Below are 19161 nucleotides of genomic sequence, written 5' to 3'. Positions count from 1 at the left end.
TACCAGACCGCACGGAGAGAGCTGGAGCGATTACTGCATGCCATATTCAAAAGGGCCCAGGTTTACAACTGCGTTGTCTGTAAGTAACTATCCGCAGTACTTGCCAATGTACTACCAGATGACCAGATCCGTTGTTAAATGAGATCAGAACAGATGAACTCACTCGCTATACAAGTTTAATGTAACTCTTTTGGCCACCACGGTCACATAAAGTAAAGCCCACCAGAGGCTTCACTTCCTACGCCTCTTAAAGAAGTTCAGTGTGACTGGGGAGGCGTCACTTCTACAGAGCCACTGTGGAAAGTGTCCTCGTCTTCTCAGTCTCAGTGTGGTATGGAAACACCACCGTCTTAGAGAGGAAACAGCTGGAAAGAGTGGTACGCACAGCGTCAAAAGTCATTGGCCTCGACCTCCCATCCGTCTCCTCTATCTACACCATACGCACTAAGCGCAGGACGCACCCCTACCCTCAGATAAGAGAATCCGGTCTCTAAAGTGCAATACCTCCCGCTTTAAGAACAGCACTTATCCCGAGGCTGTTCGCCTGACACTCTTTTCACTCGCACTTTACAGCGTGAAGCTGCTTTGTACTGTATGAACTGTGATGAAATTGCTATTCATGTATTCAACATGAATTGTAACGTTTGATTTATTGGTCCCCCCGTATGATGTTTGTACTTTTGTATCTTTTTCTACTGTCTGATTATGTGATGCGAATATGTGTCTTTTTGTATGTCTGTTTTTAGTGCACTGAAACAAATTCCAATCAACTCTGTTGACATGGCAATAAAGTCTTGAATCTATAAGCATGGATATTGTGTGTGCACAGTGCACCCATATTAGAGATAACAAATGAAAGGATTCAGGCCTCAGCCTTCTCTTGGAATATGTCAGAATACAGCGAAGAATTACTCAACCTTACCACTTTTCCCACATCTCTATAGACCAAATCCTAAACATTAAAATGTGCATTTTTCAAATTATTTTGTAATGACAGGTTTCTGCACTACAACACTACTCTATAACACCCCTCTCAGTGTAGTTGTTGGCAGTCTATTCCTGCTGACACACAGTATGATCACGTCCTATTGACAATCTGTCACCCGAGGAAGAGTGTCTTTCTTACATATCGGCACTAGCACAAGCAACATGGTCCATGTCTGTGCACTTTAGACCTCAATTTCTATTTACTGCATTGATTTGTTTCTCTTAGTGACTGTTCCTATGGAAACAAGTTGAGCCATCTTTGTGACTGATTATCCTGCTATCTGTCCCCCAATAATGAACCAACTTCAACAGTCATTTAGATCCGAATCACTCTTATTGTCACGTCACATGGATTACAGGGAAGAATCAGTGGGTGAAATTAGTTTTCCTGTAAAGCACCATCATTAGAAGAAAGGGGAAGGGGCAGAGAGGGGGAGAGCAAAGAGAGGGGGGGAAAAAATCTAATATATCTACATGATATGGCACTCGGCCCTCGGGTAACACAAGGGTAAAGTACCTGCCCACCACTGCAGAGCCTAGGGGCTGTATTTTGCGTGTCTTAAGTCTTATTACTTAACTTAAGACCTGGAGGCGGTGGTCAATGCTCTTTGCCACTCAGAATAGCCAAATGGCATTGATCACGCCTCCAGGTCTTTAGTTTACTCAAGTTAGGTAATAAGACCTGGTACTTAAGACACGCAAAATACAGCCCTTTGTCTCCAACCCAGTGAAGACAACCCCCCCCCCCATTGGTGCATGCAGCCCACAACGTTACTTCACCATCATACCACCTGCAGCACAGTGGCATACTCCATGCAGCAGACACAGTGCTACACTTAAGTCACCCAGCGGGTGAAGGGAGGGGGGGGGGGGGGGGGGGGGGGTGAGAGTACAGTGTGGGGGAGAGGAGGAAGAGGCGGTTGACTCAAAGAGAGGGATATAGACCCAGTTAGTGGCAGGACCAAAGGGCATGTGGCAGGTACACAGATACTGAAGGAGAGAGGGAGGGAGGGAGGGAGAGAGAGACAGACAGACAGACAGAGAGACAGACAGTCGCACAGACCGATGGAAACACAACTACTGATGCACTCTAGTCAGACAGATATTCCATACATACAAACTTTTTTAGTTTAACATAAAATCAAAAGTCTGCCTGCGTCTTTCGCAAGACGGCTAGAGTTCACGCCCTCAAAAAAAGAAAAGAAAATCACATTGCACATTATTGGCACGTCAACACATTAGCAACCCACATCATGCCAACACAATGACCCAGAAACAGGCCCTATTCATGCTCCCGTTTCACAGGTATAGGTGATGAGGTGACCACCTTTTCGATGGTCACCTCATCACCTAAAACCAGGAGTATGAACAGGCCTTTACAGCAGTTGGTTCTCAAAGTGGGGTCCGGCCGGGGACAACAACAACAACGCACCTTGGACTGGACGTCAGCGTTGTGGTCGTTCTGCAGCAGCAGCGCGGCGGACTTGGTGTCGTCCTTGCGGGCGGCGATGTGCAGCGCGGGCAGACGCACCTTGCCCTTGGTGTCGTTCTCCAGCAGGACGGACACCACCTGATTGTGTCCCTGCTGGAGGGCGATGGCCAGCGGCGTGAAGCCGTCCTGCGTGCAGAGGGGGGGACATGGAGCACAGAGTTATGTCATGGACTATATTAGACTGCAGGGGTTCTCAGCCTTTTTTTGTTTAATAAGACCTGGTACTTAAGACACGCAAAATACAGCCCTATAGTTTGAATCCACTGCGGTGCACCTGGCTTTGTTGATCGTCAGTAGCAACGCAATGGTCATAGGGATGGACAGGTTGTGGCTGCGAGGCGGCATGCAGTCTCTCTCTCGAGACAGACTCTGGACTCATGAAAAGAGGACGCTGTTTTTCCTGTATTCTTTTGCCGTTGGGTTCTCTATGGTGACTGTCCTTAACGCACCACAATGACCACATATAATAGTCTTGTACAGCTCCTGAGTGAGGGGAGCCCGGCACAACTGCCATTATGCGCCTCCGCACCACCTGCCGTATAGCTTTTTCCGTTTGCGAGTGGTGTAGTTCCCATGCAAGGCTGTGTGTGTGTGTGTGTGTGTGTGTGTGTGTGCGTGTGGCGTGCGTGTGAGCGTGTGAGTGTGCGAGTGCGAGTGCGAGTGCAAGTGCGAGTGTAAGCGTGCGACGTGCGTGCGTGCAAGATGGATGCAGTGTCCCAGACAGTAATGGTGTGTTGATGACAAACCCAGCTGGAGGGCATTCCTTCATTCGACACGACACCAACTCATCCAGAATGCATGTCATGTGACACCACCTGATGCAGTAGAGTATAGACTCTTCACATCCAACTACTGAAACTATTCATGCCAAACCGATTTATGCTCCTTCACACATTCAGTTGGAATGATGAATTCACCAACACCTTTTTGGCATTCCTTGATGTAGAAACAGACACAGATTGAACTCCTTTCGTGTTATAATGAACACATTGAGTATACAGTATATACGATTATACGTCCACACGTATACAGTACAGTATACAATCATAACTCTCTATCAGAATGTCTCCATCATAACTGTCTATCAGAATGTCTCTATCATAACTCTATCAGAATGTCTCTATCATAACTCTATCAGAATGTCTCTATCATAACTCTATCAGAATGTCTCTATCATAACTGTCTATCAGAATGTCTCTATCATAACTCTATCAGAATGTCTCTATCATAACTGTCTATCAGAATGTCTCTATCATAACTCTATCAGAATGTCTCTAAAATAACTCTATCAGAATGTCTCTATCATAACTGTCTATCAGAATGTCTCTATCATCACTCTCTATCAGAATGTCTCTATCATAACTGTCTATCAGAATGTCTGTATCATAACTCTATCAGAATGTCTCTATCATAACTGTCTATCAGAATGTCTCTATCATAACTGTCTATCAGAATGTCTCTATCATAACTGTCTATCAGAATGTCTCTATCATCACTCTCTATCAGAATGTCTCTATCATAACTGTCTATCAGAATGTCTCTATCATAACTGTCTATCAGAATGTCTCTATTATAACTCTCTATCAGAATGTCTCTATCATAACTGTCTATCAGAATGTCTCTATCATAACTGTCTATCAGAATGTCTCTATTATAACTCTCTATCAGAATGTCTCTATCATAACTGTCTATCAGAATGTCTCTATCATAACTGTCTATCAGAATGTCTCTATCATAACTGTCTATCAGAATGTCTCTATTATAACTCTCTATCAGAATGTCTCTATCATAACTGTCTATCAGAATGTCTCTATCATAACTCTATCAGAATGTCTCTATCATAACTCTATCAGAATGTCTCTATCATAACTCTCTATCAGAATGTCTCTATCATAACTCTATCAGAATGTCTCTATCATAACTCTATCAGAATGTCTCTATCATAACTGTCTATCAGAATGTCTCTATCATAACTCTATCAGAATGTCTCTATCATAACTGTCTATCAGAATGTCTCTATCATAACTCTATCAGAATGTCTCTATCATAACTGTCTATCAGAATGTCTCTATCATAACTCTATCAGAATGTCTCTATCATAACTGTCTATCAGAATGTCTCTATCATAACTCTATCAGAATGTCTCTATCATAACTGTCTATCAGAATGTCTCTATCATCACTCTCTATCAGAATGTCTCTATCATAACTGTCTATCAGAATGTCTGTATCATAACTCTATCAGAATGTCTCTATCATAACTGTCTATCAGAATGTCTCTATCATAACTGTCTATCAGAATGTCTCTATTATAACTCTCTATCAGAATGTCTCTATCATAACTGTCTATCAGAATGTCTCTATCATAACTGTCTATCTGTCTATCAGAATATCTCTATCATAACTCTATCAGAATGTCTCTATCATAACTCTATCAGAATGTCTCTATCATACCACTCTATCAGAATGTCTCTATCATAACTGTCTATCAGAATGTCTCTATCATAACTCTATCAGAATGTCTCTAAAATAACTCTATCAGAATGTTTATCATAACTCTCTCTATCAGATTGTCTCTATCAGAATGTCTCTATCAGAATGTCTATCATAACTCTCTATCATAACTCTCTATCAGAATGTCTCTATCAGATTGTCTCTATCAGAATGTCTCTATCAGAATGTCTCTATCATAACTCTCTATCAGAATGTCTCTATCAGAATGTCTCTATCAGAATGTCTCTATCTGAAAAACAATTGACATCGTTTCAACCTGAAAATGCAGGTCCTGGTGCTGCACAGCAAATGCTAATTAAGACGACCTCACTGTTCACATTGTTTCAACTCAGATATTCAAGTTTATAAAGTTGACACAACTACAGTATTGTAGTTGTCTCAACCTTGTTTTGTAAGTTATCAAAGTTGATTGAACTTGTCAATTACAGTTAAGACAACCTCACTATTCACTTTGTTTCAACTCAGATATTCAAGTTTATAAAGTTGACACAACTACAGACAGTAGTTGTCTCAACCTTGTTTTCTAAGTTATCAAAAATTGATTGAACTTGTAATAACTTGTTGTTTCACCTTAACCCTGTAACACCCGGATATATTTCTATACTTGCAAGATTTCAACCTTACTGTGAGTTAAATCAAATCACTTAATCAATGCAATTACATTTTCCGTACTGATCGCCCATAAAATAATTAATCAAAAAGATACACTGCGATTATATACGCAATGCAAATTAGTATGCTGTTACCTAATCATGAAGCATCTCCCCAAGGTTGTCAATTACTGGGTTCTCTTCCAACACTTTGAAAGTGGATCTCCATCACTCACATACAGAGAGTGGTCGGCAATTGTGCAATGTCAGAAGAAGATGTAACAAAGAGTGGTATTGTACTTTCGATACATTCGATATATTTTGATGCCAATTTTTACTCGGGTAAAAGTTTGAATACAAGCATTTTACTTTTTTTTACATTTTTTTAAATTGTTGTAATTCTAAGACACTGCATGTGGACCAGAGACAAGCTGGAATCCTAAAAGGTAGAAGTCATGTGCAAAAGCCTGCTGGGTAAGCCACAGGGTGTCGGACTCCCAGTCCTTCCCGACACACCATGAAGTCTATTTAATTTGCTGTTAATGAGACTCGACTCGAGGGGCCTGTATTGCAATTAGCATAACCGTTGCTGTCGGAAAGAACTAACTACAGCATCACACAAAAGTATGGAAAGCAGAAACCTCCTATCTCCAGGTTCTAACTTTGTGTGTTTTTTGATCATACTGTACTACACTAACTACAGCATCACACAAAAGTATGGAAAGCAGAAACCTCCTATCTCCAGGTTCTAACTTTTTGTGTTTTTTGATCATACTGTACTACACTAACTACAGCATCACACAAAAGTATGGAAAGCAGAAACCTCCTATCTCCAGGTTCTAACTTCTCACTTCCCACCAACAAAGACAAAAGTGTATCAAAATACAAATCTAAATTAAATCAACCCACTGTTCTGCTTCATTGTTTCAAGAGGAATAGAGATTACATCACAAACCTTGGTGTTCACATATTTCCCCAGGCAGGTATTTCACCTTTAGTCAAAATAAAAGAAGAATATTCACAATTGACATTGAAGATTTTTGTTTTCATTGGTCATTTTCTCAAAACAATGCCATTTGTTTTGGAAGCTTTGTGTGGAGAGACATTGGCTTTTGTTTTGCAAGCTTTGAGTGCTTTTATTTACTGAACTATGATGTAAATTCCCTGTCTCTCTCTCTCTCTCTCTCTCTGAGACATACAAGAGCTTCAGTGTGAATTCAAAGAATAGCAAATAGCGTTCTACTTGACTTTGAAGTATTAATCCTTTTAGTTTGGGGGATTCAGGCGCTTCTCTTTTTCTTTCTTATTTTCTATTCCACATCTGACATGCATAATTTCCTGTGAATTCAGGTGTACATTTGCCTCCATGGATGGAAGACCCTCCACCACCACTAGTGTAAAACACCATATAGAGGTGCATACAGAATACACTGAATCTGCTACAATATTATGTCTGCGAGGAAAAAGTATAATTGTTATTACATAAACATCTTAAGGAATAATACAAATGCTTGAAGCAGAAATTGTACATGCAAAACTGTAGAATCCAGCTCTCTGTGTGTTCGCTACAGTGCCCTGCCTTTCCCACAATGACGTTCGGTACAGGCTTGACAGTTGACACCACTCTCCCCTTAGACCTGTGATTGTTTCTCGAATATTAAATGTAATTAATTTTAAACCTATTTCAGAGACAGGTGGTGCTCCCCAAGTCTCCATCATGGGCTGTCTACTGGCTTTAATGCAGCCGATTAGAGTTCACTCCCGTGTGAACTGTGAAGTGCAGGGGCCCTAATATCATAAAGTCTAACTCATGTTGATTAGTGTGGTTGCCCTAAAAGGGCAATAGGTGATGTAATGGTGATATAAAACAAACGGTGCCACAAACATTAAATGCCATTAACAATAAAGAGACAATATGACGTAATGAGGGACAATATGACGTACATTTCCCCTTCAATGTCAATGGCGTTTTTAAAACAAACATTGAACTAAAAAAAAAAATTAAACCTGTATATAGGAGGGCCTATAGCGCCCCTCAACAATCTGACATAAATGCTTGGATTGCATTTGGACAGTATCCGAGTATAGTGACAAATAAACCCCTGCTGATCCTTGATGTCAGAAAATAGAATAGAAAAAAATGAAGACACAGTATTTGGGGCAGAGGTCCAGAGAGAGAAACTGCCTGTGTGTGAACACCGCCACGACATATAGGGGATTAATCCCATGTTATCTGGAACAAATTAATTTACAGGGATTTGCCCGGACTTGATCAGGGGGCCTCTATTGCAAAGGATTTCTACGCATACATTTAAAAGTTGCAACTTCTCCATACCCAACAGGAAAGTGTGATTCATACATAGTGATGCATGGAGCGCACAATCTCAGGCAGTCATTACTTTATAGGGCAGGGGTCCTCAATATTTTTCAGGGCCATTTTGCGTAAATGAATGTTTTTTGTTAATGTTGTATTCTCATACATTTAACCTCTTAAAACATTATACTTAAATGTAAACTTTGTTGGATCTGTAGGCTACATGTTCTTTTTCCCCTCTACACCAGACCTCTTTGACAAAATTAAGCCGATCTACATGCGTAGTGAGCTTGCAGATCTGCTATTTTCGGCAAATGGTCTGCACCTCCAAGTGATTAATAACAAAGATAAATAAAAGTTTCTATCACACAAAGCTTTGGTCGACGCCCTGTAACTCTGAGGACCCCCTTGGGGTCCCGGACCCCCTGTTGAAGACCCCTGCTATAGTGCAAGTATTTGTCCTGCATGTTAATTAGTTAGACCTAATGTATGCTCCGTCGCGTGATGGCGTCGCATGCTGAAAACGACAGGGAATAGCAGGTCGACTATTCTCGGTGGGAGACGCCGTATATGAGTATGAGTATCGTATGAGTATCGAGTTCAGTCATCCTAATATCTCCCTATCATACTGTATAGCCTCTCCACTCTATCGACTTCATCGCCTCTGGCTGTTTCTAAAATGATATTCAGAGCCTGAGACTCTCTTCCATTTTCAACCCCGGGGAGGTGAAGTACCCATGCTGCGTATTGGTTTTCCCTGAGATTTGATGAAAGGAAGCAAATTAAGCCACACTGATGAGGATAGCTGGGAGTCGGGACTCGAGGCAATTTAACTCATTCTGACCTGAGATCAGATTCATACGAGGTTTCCACTGGACACACACTGGTCTGATTAACCCATTCTGACCTGAGATCAGATTCTAAAAATGTCAGTCGTTCTTCGATTTAAAAAAAATAGCAGACCTACAAGCTCGTAGCGCGCCACTCGGTGGCGCGCTACGAGCTTGTAGATCTGCTATTTTTCAATAGCTAAAGCATAACATGATGCTGAACACCATAATGGGTTCCCGGTCTGAATGGGTTAAACTCACCGCTATCACATGATTGAGCAGCGATTAGCACACGCCGGAAGGAGGGCAATAGATTGAGTCGAAATCAAATAGCATTTATGTCTTATACCTTTTATCAGGGATGGATTTACAGTAGTATAGGGGCCCCCGGGCTAGACAAGATTCCATGGGCCCCCCTCGGCCGCGTGGTGCGCGGGAAAAATAGGGGTATGTTGTGTTGGTTTCATGCATGGTGGGCTTTAGACTGGATAAGGCTTTCCACAGCTACCCCACAACACAGCAGGCACCGTAACGGTGCACACAGCAGAGCAGAAGCTCTCAATGTTTTAACCATAATACAACTAAATATACAATAACTAAAAACAATCTCGCTTGAATTGGATTGCAATAATTTAGTTTTTTTCACCTGCACCCTAGCCCAATGGTAAATCCGCCCCTGCAGCCAATTATTATTATTAGTTTTTAATCCCTCAATTTCTGTAATCCATTTTTCACACGGTGCCTAATTGCCTAAACCCAATCCTGGGCGCTGCCGCGCTACTCTCCTGGGCGCTATACTCTCCATCTGCCAACCTGGGGAGAGCCCCGGACTGAGCTCATTCTTCTCCTTGAAAACGAGTTGCTGCAACTCAAGGGACTACATCCTCCAGTGACATTTCAAAATAAATAAACAAACAATGCACTCATGTGTCATACGACGCATTGTGAGCTCGCAGATCTACTCTTTTTAAAATATTTCTTTCTAGAATGGGTAGGCTATACTTTCTACTTTTGTTACTAAGTACATTTTGACACCAATACTTTTGTACTTATTTAGAATTGCAGACTTTTATTTCTCCTGTACATTGCAGTATTGCTACTTGTACTTTACAGTTATCTGAGCTCCCATAAGGGGAAGCATCTGTGGGTTTCTCTATGCAGCACCAACAACCATTATTTGAATCACATGAACCCCACCGTGCCCATTATAAAATGAAAATACGTTGATAGGCTATATTCGTTCAAGAGAGAGATGTGGCGTTGAGGAAAAAAGGAGGGCATTAAGTGTAGACCCCTATAGGCGACCCCGGTATAGTCAATTACATATTTAGGGTTTATCGCGTTCTCTGTTAACAAAAATTACCATGCATATTCTCTCATGAAAGAGCAAACAGTCGCTGCCCTTCACCACTATGATGGCGCTGAACGATACATGTTTGAGTGCATCTGGAGAGGAGGCTGAATAAAATGGGCCATCAGGACCACTTGATCCTGGCTGGTTGTCAGAGTGTGTGTGCATAGAAGTGTCTTTCTCTTTTCTTCTGCGCGTGCACGCACGCACGCCCACGCACACACACACACACACACACACACACACACACACACACACACACACGATGATAATCAGCTTTCGGATCACACGCGTGCGTGCTCTTGTTTTTGTGGCCTATGAGGTAATTCTCAAGGGCATATTTCCAAAACGTTTTTGGCTGCCACACATAAAACATCAATGACAGACAAAAATATATTACAGAGGGAGACACAACATTACACCATTGCACACATGATGTGGATAATCTAGCCTCACACAGTTAATGTACTTCCACTTTGGTTCTTTGTATCTTCTCCCAGAGGGCATTTAAAACATGGGTAACATCACTAACGATCTTTTTAGCCTGTTTTAATGTAGCCTGCTCATAAATAGACTGCAGAGAGGGGAGTTGTCTTTACCCCTATGATCTTCCCTGCAGTCTGCACCAATCTGAACAATTTGGACCTCAGTTGCACTGAGAGATTACCGAACCAAACTGTGATGCCAAACCTGACCAGGCTTTCCAAGACTGCTCGATAGAACACTAACATACATCTTTGGTCAACACCATGAACCCTGAGACGCCGAAGGAAGTGCAGTCTTTGCTGTAGTTTACTACAGAGACTGTCTGTAGTATTGTGTATCCTAAGTTAGTGAGTTGTCAATACAGATCTCCAAGTATTTATATGAGGAGACCATGTGAGATGGTTGAGTCATGGATGACCACAGGCCTGTGATCACCAATACTATTGGGGTCAAACACCATCTCCTGTGTCTTCTTAACGTTAAGAATAAGGTGGTTGTCATCACACCACTTTACAAAGTTCTGTACCTCTAAAAAGTAGTCCTCTAAATCCCTATCCTTATCCAGGGCTAAGATGGCAGTATCATCCGAGAATTGAATGATGTAATTGTTCGGGTTGCCACTTCTACACTCATTTGTATACAGAGTAAAAAGGACAGGTGAGCTAACGCAGCCCTGGGGTGCTCCAGTACTCATGGTTCTGCGCTCTGACATAGTGCCATTCACACTGACCCTTTGTGTACATTTAGTTAAAAATGAGTGGTAAGATCTAATAATAAGAGGATGGACATTAATGTCCCTCAACCGTTTTATTAATAGATGTGGCTGTATTGTATTAAATGCTGAGCTGAAATCTACAAGAAGAAGGCGTGCATAGGCTCTGTTATTATCCAAGTGTTTCAAAAGAAAATAGTCCAAGGTCAAGACTGCGTCATCTATACTCCTGTTGCTCCTGAAACTGAAAATCATCCTATGCCTTCAGCAGACTGATAATGATTTTCTCAAAACATTTCAGGACTACTGTGATTTTTGGTAGATGGGACACCAAGCCTCCGCTAAGCTGCTCCTGACTGCATGAATGCAGCAGCCAAGCCACATATCCCGTCTGGACCTGAAGCTTCCGGGGACATGTGTGGGAAAACATCCTCTGGACGTTGATCCACAGTAATTCCCAGATCACTGTGTGTGGGTACAGACTCTATAGGGCAGCATTTTGTTCATGCAAGAAGTCAGCAGTTTCAAACCTTGCATAACAGTTGTTTAATTCGACAGAACACCTCTAGTCAGTGGCATGTGTAAACTTTGCAGCAAGCAGAGCAAAGACAATCTATAACCAAATGAGAAAAAGAGGTTGCGCATCAGCAATGGTTTTCAGTGGTGTGCCAAGCCCAAAAAAGGAACGCTTACGCGTTTCGGCTATGCAGCCTTCAACGTGTAAGCGTTCCTTTTTGGCGTGTGCCAATAAAGAAATGGAAATGTGAGTACTTTGTCCGCAGCTTGTTTAATTTTTGGATGCGCTACCTTTTTGGATTTTTTTTTAATTTTTTGACAATTGAAAAAAATAAGGTTTTTGAAAGGTTTTCAGTTATTATACGTCAATACGGTCTATCAACAATGAATGAATTATATCCATCCACCATTCATTTTGATAGGAATTATGTAGAGTACTATTATGTAGAGTAGACTCTATGAGTTACTGAAACTATATGAATATGAATGAATAGTCGATCACTAATGAATATACAATTTAGGCATTTAGCAGACACTCGTATTCCAGAGCAACATGAGGTAATACATCGAGTGCATAGAAAAAAATCAATCAATACAATCTCGAAAACCTAGGGTGCCAATTCGATTTATAGTGCGATTCTTAACACATAAAACGCCATTGGCGTTGATCTACACCAAGTATTAAATGTGATAGCTTTGGGTTGCTAGCTGGTGTTGTCAATAACACTGGCTCTGCTGTGTTGTGGGGTATATGTGGAAAGCCTTATCCAGTCTAAAGCCCACCATGCACAGCGACTACATGTCTGTCTAACCTCGCCTCACCAGGCTTTCCACCAAAAGGCCTGGTCTCCGTTTCAAAAGTCCGTATGATCCGGCCGGGAGTGGATGATATCGTTATGTCATGTGAAGTCAGGAACAATCAAACGGAACTTCCTTTTCCCTCAAACCGGAAGAATAACAATAAAAGCTCTCGTTATTGAGAAGAATCGGTTTGAGGGAAAAAGAAGTTGCTGCCCCGTTGTTCCTGCCTGTCGACTATACAAAACAATACTACAACATGATGAAACAATATCATCCGCTCCCGACAGGATCATATACCCTAAATGAAATGGTGCCCAGGCTAGTCTGTCTGTCTGTCTGTCTGTCTGTCTGTATGTCTGTCTGTCTTCATATACAGACTAACATCAATTAGTTCATAGACTTTATAGTTGATGATGAGTGAGATGAGCGAGAAAAACGAGTACAGATGAAGGGGGTGTAGCAGTTTGGGAACGGGGTGCTCACCATATGGTGGAAGGGAGAGGAAGAGGGTGAAAGAGATGATGGAGACAGACAACATAAAAAAGGCTAAAAAAAAAAAGAAGAGGGTGTGAAGACGGAAAGAGGCTGCCTGAAGAAGGTCATGGCAATGATGGCATCCTGGAAGAGAGAGAGAGAATGAGGTGTGAGAGAGAGAGAGAGAGAGAGAGAGAGAGAGAGAGAGAGAGAGAGGGGGGGGGGGGGTACATGTGAGGGTGTGATCACATCAGAACGCACACCAAAGACCACAGCACATAGCCAGAGAGAGAGAGAGAGAGAGAGAGAGACAGACTAGAGAAAGAGAAAGAGAAATAAATACTATATAGAGACGAAGACGGGGAGAGGCAGAGGGAGAACGAGGCAGAGTGCGTGCATGTGCACATGGGAACACACTAATCTGGGAAGCATCACACACTACTATGCTTGAGAGAGGAAGAGAGAGAGAGAGAGAGAGAGAGAGAGGTGACAGTGAGGAAGAGAGAGGGAAAAGAGATAAGGGGTTGAGAGGAGAAAAATTCACCGTTTAGCGCTGCTTGCAAAGCGCACCGGTGTTCAGAGAGACAGCATGCGATGTGGGGCTGAGAGGAGGCAAACAGCGCTGTGACACGCTCTCCTCCGACCCAGGGGGAGAGACAGCGAGAGAGAGAGAGAGAGAGAGAGAGAGAGAATGAGATAAAGGACAGGAGCAGAGGAGATGTTGGAACCACAATAAGTTGGACTCTAATCTTATTAGTGATCGTTTGGCAGAATCGATTGAAAGGAAAGCCCCCCTTGGGATGTATAGCGTCTCACTTTCGAGGGCGTCCTAAATTATCATTGTATCGTTTGTTTTGTGTCCTGGACTGGTTACCACCGGAGGGAAGACAGACACCAGAGGATGGAAAGACATCACTAGAGCTACAGCGGGTAAGTTGTTTTAATAGCAAACAACACATACCGATGAATTGCAGTTCATCTAAATTGGCTGTGGTCGAGAAGCACTTTGTATAACTTTGATTTTGAGACGTGCACTGTAAATAAATATTATTAATACAAGTATTACTATTATTACTGTAGTGATGAACAAACGTAACAACAATGTGTGTGTGTGTGTGTGTGTGTGTGTGTGTGTTCGTGAGTGCGTGTCAAGGATTACCTTGTCTTTGAGTGACAATGACAAGCTTTACAAACACGCCTAGTTTGGATTGACAGTGGCACGCATGGCCTTTCAGTAATACTGCGTCTTTGTCATTTGGTTTTTTTTGTTGGCACTTGGCGAGTGCGTGTTACACACGTCAGAGAGAGTGACCGCTTAGCGTCGCTTCACGGGGGATGTGACACATTTTCAGTAATTATCTGGCTGTATACTGTATTGTGTACAGCATGTGTATACAATAAGTGTTCCTTTAAATTATGTCTGCCTTTCAGACAAATAAGCACGGGAGCTGTAGTCAATGTCCCTGTCAAAATGCACCCTTCTCTACCCCCCCCCCTGGCTAATCTAATAGCATGGTGTTTTTCCAAATCATTTATCTTTGTAGTGGCACTGTCTGTCATATCCGATGATGGGAACTCAATAACCTCTTGAACCCCATACTGTATATAGCATCTCTTTAGGGCACAACAGGCGGACATTCAGCCAAAATAGCAGATCTAATCTACAGTACACAAGTGCAACATAGTGAGCTTATATATCGGCAATCTTTGCCAAAGAGATAATAGGAGGGGGGGAAAAGGAGGTGGCCATGGATAGACCCCTAGGGGGACAGCAGTCAATGGACAGCAGATAGCCTGAAGTGGTTTAAGCAGCGAGTGTTGAATGAGAGTGTCAGTCAGGGATGCTGCTCATCTGTCAGCCGAATTAGTTTGTCCCCCGGCGTGAGATTATCTGTGCTGCCCCTACCATACAACCCCCCCCCCCCCCCCCTACCCCCTTCCTGCCAAAAAATAAACCCAACTGGCCTATTTATCGCCATGTATTATTCAGAGGCTCTGCGGAAATAAATCCATACGCCAGCTCATGGGACTTCGCTCGTTCGTCAGGATGGGGAGGTGGGAGAGGAAGAGATGGAGAGTCAGAAGAGGAAAAGACGGAGAAGCAGATACCTGTGTGCTGCGCAGGGACTGAGCACAGAGACATTGGGGAGGTGGGGGTACGTACATGTGGAGAAGGGAGGAATGGAGGGAAAGAGGACAGATATAGAGAGATAGATGTCAAAATGGAGACAGACATGGAAAGATGACTCTTTCAGATTTTTTGATAAACCTTTATTATGGCCCGTTTTGGCCATATTATGTTGTTACTATACCAACCATTGTCAGTCATTTATTTGTGCGTTTCAGTTGTCATATCTGCCCTGTGCAATGTTTGTTCACAAAGCCTGACAACAGGAACACATTGTCATGCATACGTAACAATGTTCCAAGCAAAAAAAACACACAATTAATGATGCATCTCGTTTTTTCTGTATGACATTTAATCGTCAACTAAAATTCCAAAATCGTGCCGGCCCTATAAGACAGACCCCATTAGTAGACCTCAGATCTTCATGCATCACTGCATGTCCAGCACCAGTAATCCATCACTCGATCCATATTGGCCATAAGCATGAGTGACAGCTTCACATGGGACTCCACAAGCCTACAGATTAGCCAATAGATTAATCGATTACGCTTAGTGCAGTGTACTATATATTCAAGGTAAGTAAGAGGTGCTGGTGCATGGTGGACAGTACTGGAGAGACTCTGCTCAGGCAGTGATGTGTTTACACATGCAAATCCCTGGGATGCAACAAAACAGCACATGCTAATCCAATAACACGTACAAACAAACCTCTTTTCTGGAACGCGCGACAGGGGAAAAGCGGTCCGTTTGTTTGGTACGTCAATTAGCTTGATGAGGAACTGTGAGCAGAGGGGCTTATAAGACCATCATCCGCTTAAGGCTTCGCAATAAGGAATCGTATGTTGAACAGTCTTTTCTATTTCAGGAGGAAAAAAAGACAAGCTTTATGTCAATATCTGCAGTGATCTCAGACAACATGTACTCGATCCTACTGACTCAGGGTCAAAAACCACCTGAGGTGTCTAGTCTACTGTATATATCGTATTCATAACTCTCTCCCCGCATCAGTTCCCTTACTGACTCATCCCCGGCCTACACTGTCTCCCTCTTAGCTTTCCTATAATCTGCCTGCCCCCCCCTACACGGTCTTTCCTATCAGTTCATCTATACTTCATCTACACTGCTCTACTCTACTCTGCCTTTCAGCTGTTGTCTGACCCCCTGCCTACGTTGTCTCCCTCTCAGCTCTGCTACGGTCTGTCCCTCTTACAAGGTCTCCTTCACAGCTTTCCTACTGTCTCTCTACCAACTACGATGTATATTACTCAGCTTCTGTCTCCCTCGTAGCTCTCTTACTGTCTGAGCCCTCTAGTCTACAGTCTACATTGTCTCCCTCTGAGCATTCCTATACCTTTCCTACTTTGCTTTGTCTTTAGTAGTTTGAATTGTTTTAGTCTTTAGTAACTTTATGTATACCTAAAAATACATACAAATATTGTCCAAGTGTCATGGACTACAGATTCTCCCATAGGATATTTAAAGCTTGTCACCTGATCCAGTCTTTTCTCAGTAAAAACAGCATTCAAACATGGTTCCAAAACATAGTGCTGTTATTTCAGAACCATGGACAGCGCTGTTTTTAGTGCATTGGCAAGACATGTATTCATTCCATTTTAACCGTGGCATGCTGTACACGTGATAAAAGAAAAGGGAAAACCGTTAACACTCAAGCCAGTTTGCCCGATAGTCAACTTTCGTCAACGTGTTATGTAGCAAAGACAAAAACAGACGAGTCTAGTAGCTTGAGCAGGAGCAGCAGCAATGATAGAGCAACCTGGACCTGAAAATGGGCTCATAGCAAATGAAACAAAATAAGCCATCATATAACAAAAGCTACAAATTCTCTTTTTGTCTAAGGGGTGGTGCTAGAGTCAGGGCCCTGTGGTCACCTAAATCAGCAGGGTTCATAGAGCGCCGAAGTCCTGACGTGCACTCGCTCATCCCCTGGTTCTGCCTGGTTCACGGAAGTAATTTCTCTATGGAGAATAGCATGGGGTCGTCTTAAAATCGTTTCATATAAGCATTGTGGTCCAAAAATGAACAAGCTGTCTCTGCGTTATTGTCAGGGAGGTGTCTCTGTATCGTTTGCGACAGTCAGTCACTTATATATGAGTCTGTTTCTAGCGAAAATGTAACTAATTCAGTAGCAGTAACAATAGCGTTTTCTCTCAGTCAGTTGATTTTTCATATCCATATGAGTGAAACGGCCGGGTGTTATTTTTCAAACACACTAAAATCCTCCTATGGGGATTACAATGCAAATAAAAAGTACATGAACCCGTGTATTTGCACTCTCTACCGATATGGACGTCAGATTTCGGTGCTCAATTCTCCAGGGAACATGAATGCACCTGGCTCCGTATGTTTCATGGCGATCCAGCCAGTAGTTTTCAATTTATCTTATTTTGCAGTTTTTACAGTAATATGTATAAGCTAGTGGAAATTTGAAATGGCAAGACAATTATTTACCTGCAATTGGGACGTTAAACCTAAACACTGTATAAAAGCGTAACAATAACAACTGATATGGATGAGAAATAATTAATTGGATATTATGGCACCCGCCTAAAAAGAATAATGAATATTAATGCATCCCTACCCTAGTTGACAACAAAAGGAATTTTAATTTGAGTTAGAGTTGTATTGTATTCCTTTTCAGGCTCACACTCTGTGAAGGTGAAGGTCATTGTTCATGGTGTTTATGGTAATACCTGTGTGTGAGGCAACAGAGTTACTGAAGCAGGGGTTTGTGACAGGGTCACTAACAGCATAAGTAGAGGTCACCGGAGAACGTGAAACGCAACTCAAAACAGAACCTCCCTATAGCTTACAGCCTCAGTACCCAGGCTTTTATTTCCGGCTGAAAAATGGAAAGCCTGGGGGAACGACACATGAGAGGGAGTGAACTACTGTATACAGTACAGAGGCGCGTCGCTCGAAATTATGGTGACGTCAGTTTTCTTCGCTGTTTTCTACCAGGGAGGGGAGGGGTGGAGGGGGGGCAGGGGGCGGGCAATCGGTGAACCAATATTCTCCAGCGCTTGATCCATGCACGCCCAACCCCTCTAGACCATAAAAGCATGCTGGCTGGGCCAGGCTACTCACTACCTCCGTACTCATTGACTTTCTCCTTCTATGTCAGAGAAAGTCATCCCAGTTGTATAGCAATTCATTATTAATGTAGCAATCAATACATTATATTGATATAGAACCAAATTATCACCAGCTGCCAAGACACATGTCATATGACCTATATAGGATCACAGAGATGTTGTCTAATTGCTACACCATCTATCCCCTGTACTCCTAATTATCGATTACCAAGAACTGCAGCTTCTTCTGTGATGGTTTTTATGGTCTCTCTGGGCGAGAACGTATAGGCTAAAGGTGGTTAATTAAATGTGAATGTAATTATGTTGGGAAATGTGTATGTCAAACCGTAAGTGTGAGACTTCGTTGAAGTGAGTCTCGGAATGGAATTCATGGAGTGTGCCGTTGAGCTCGCAGCTTGACCCTATACAGCCTTCTGTCAGCCAATTACAAGTCTAATTTAAAAGGAAACATCTAATTCGCACAGTCAGTCCTGCTGGACAGTTTAAGTATAATGTAATGTTTAATATAATGTAACCTGCAGCAAATGAAGCACAACTTCCTTTTGTCCTTAGCATGGAGCTGTGCAGTGTGCACCCCAGCAAATCCAGTTTGAACACAAAGGTGGTTACATTATATTCACATGTAATTACATGTGAATGTAATTATGTTGGGAAATGTATGTCAAGTCGTAAGTGTGAGACTTCGTCGAAGTGAGTCTCGGAATGGAATTCATGGAGTGTGCCGTTGAGCGTTCATACTTGCTGCATGCGTTAATTTGTACATTATAAAACCGTGCACTTAGTAACTTCCCATATATATTGTATTATTATTATTATTATTCCGTTTGCCATCAGCTGCACATACGGTAGGCTAC

The sequence above is a fragment of the Protomyctophum bolini genome (genome assembly GCF_963924005.1).
Source record: "Protomyctophum bolini genome assembly, chromosome: 20".
In the NCBI taxonomy this organism is placed as follows: Eukaryota; Metazoa; Chordata; class Actinopteri; order Myctophiformes; family Myctophidae; genus Protomyctophum; species Protomyctophum bolini.
The sequence above is the reverse complement of the archived record's forward strand: the minus strand, read 5'-3'. Positions refer to the sequence as shown.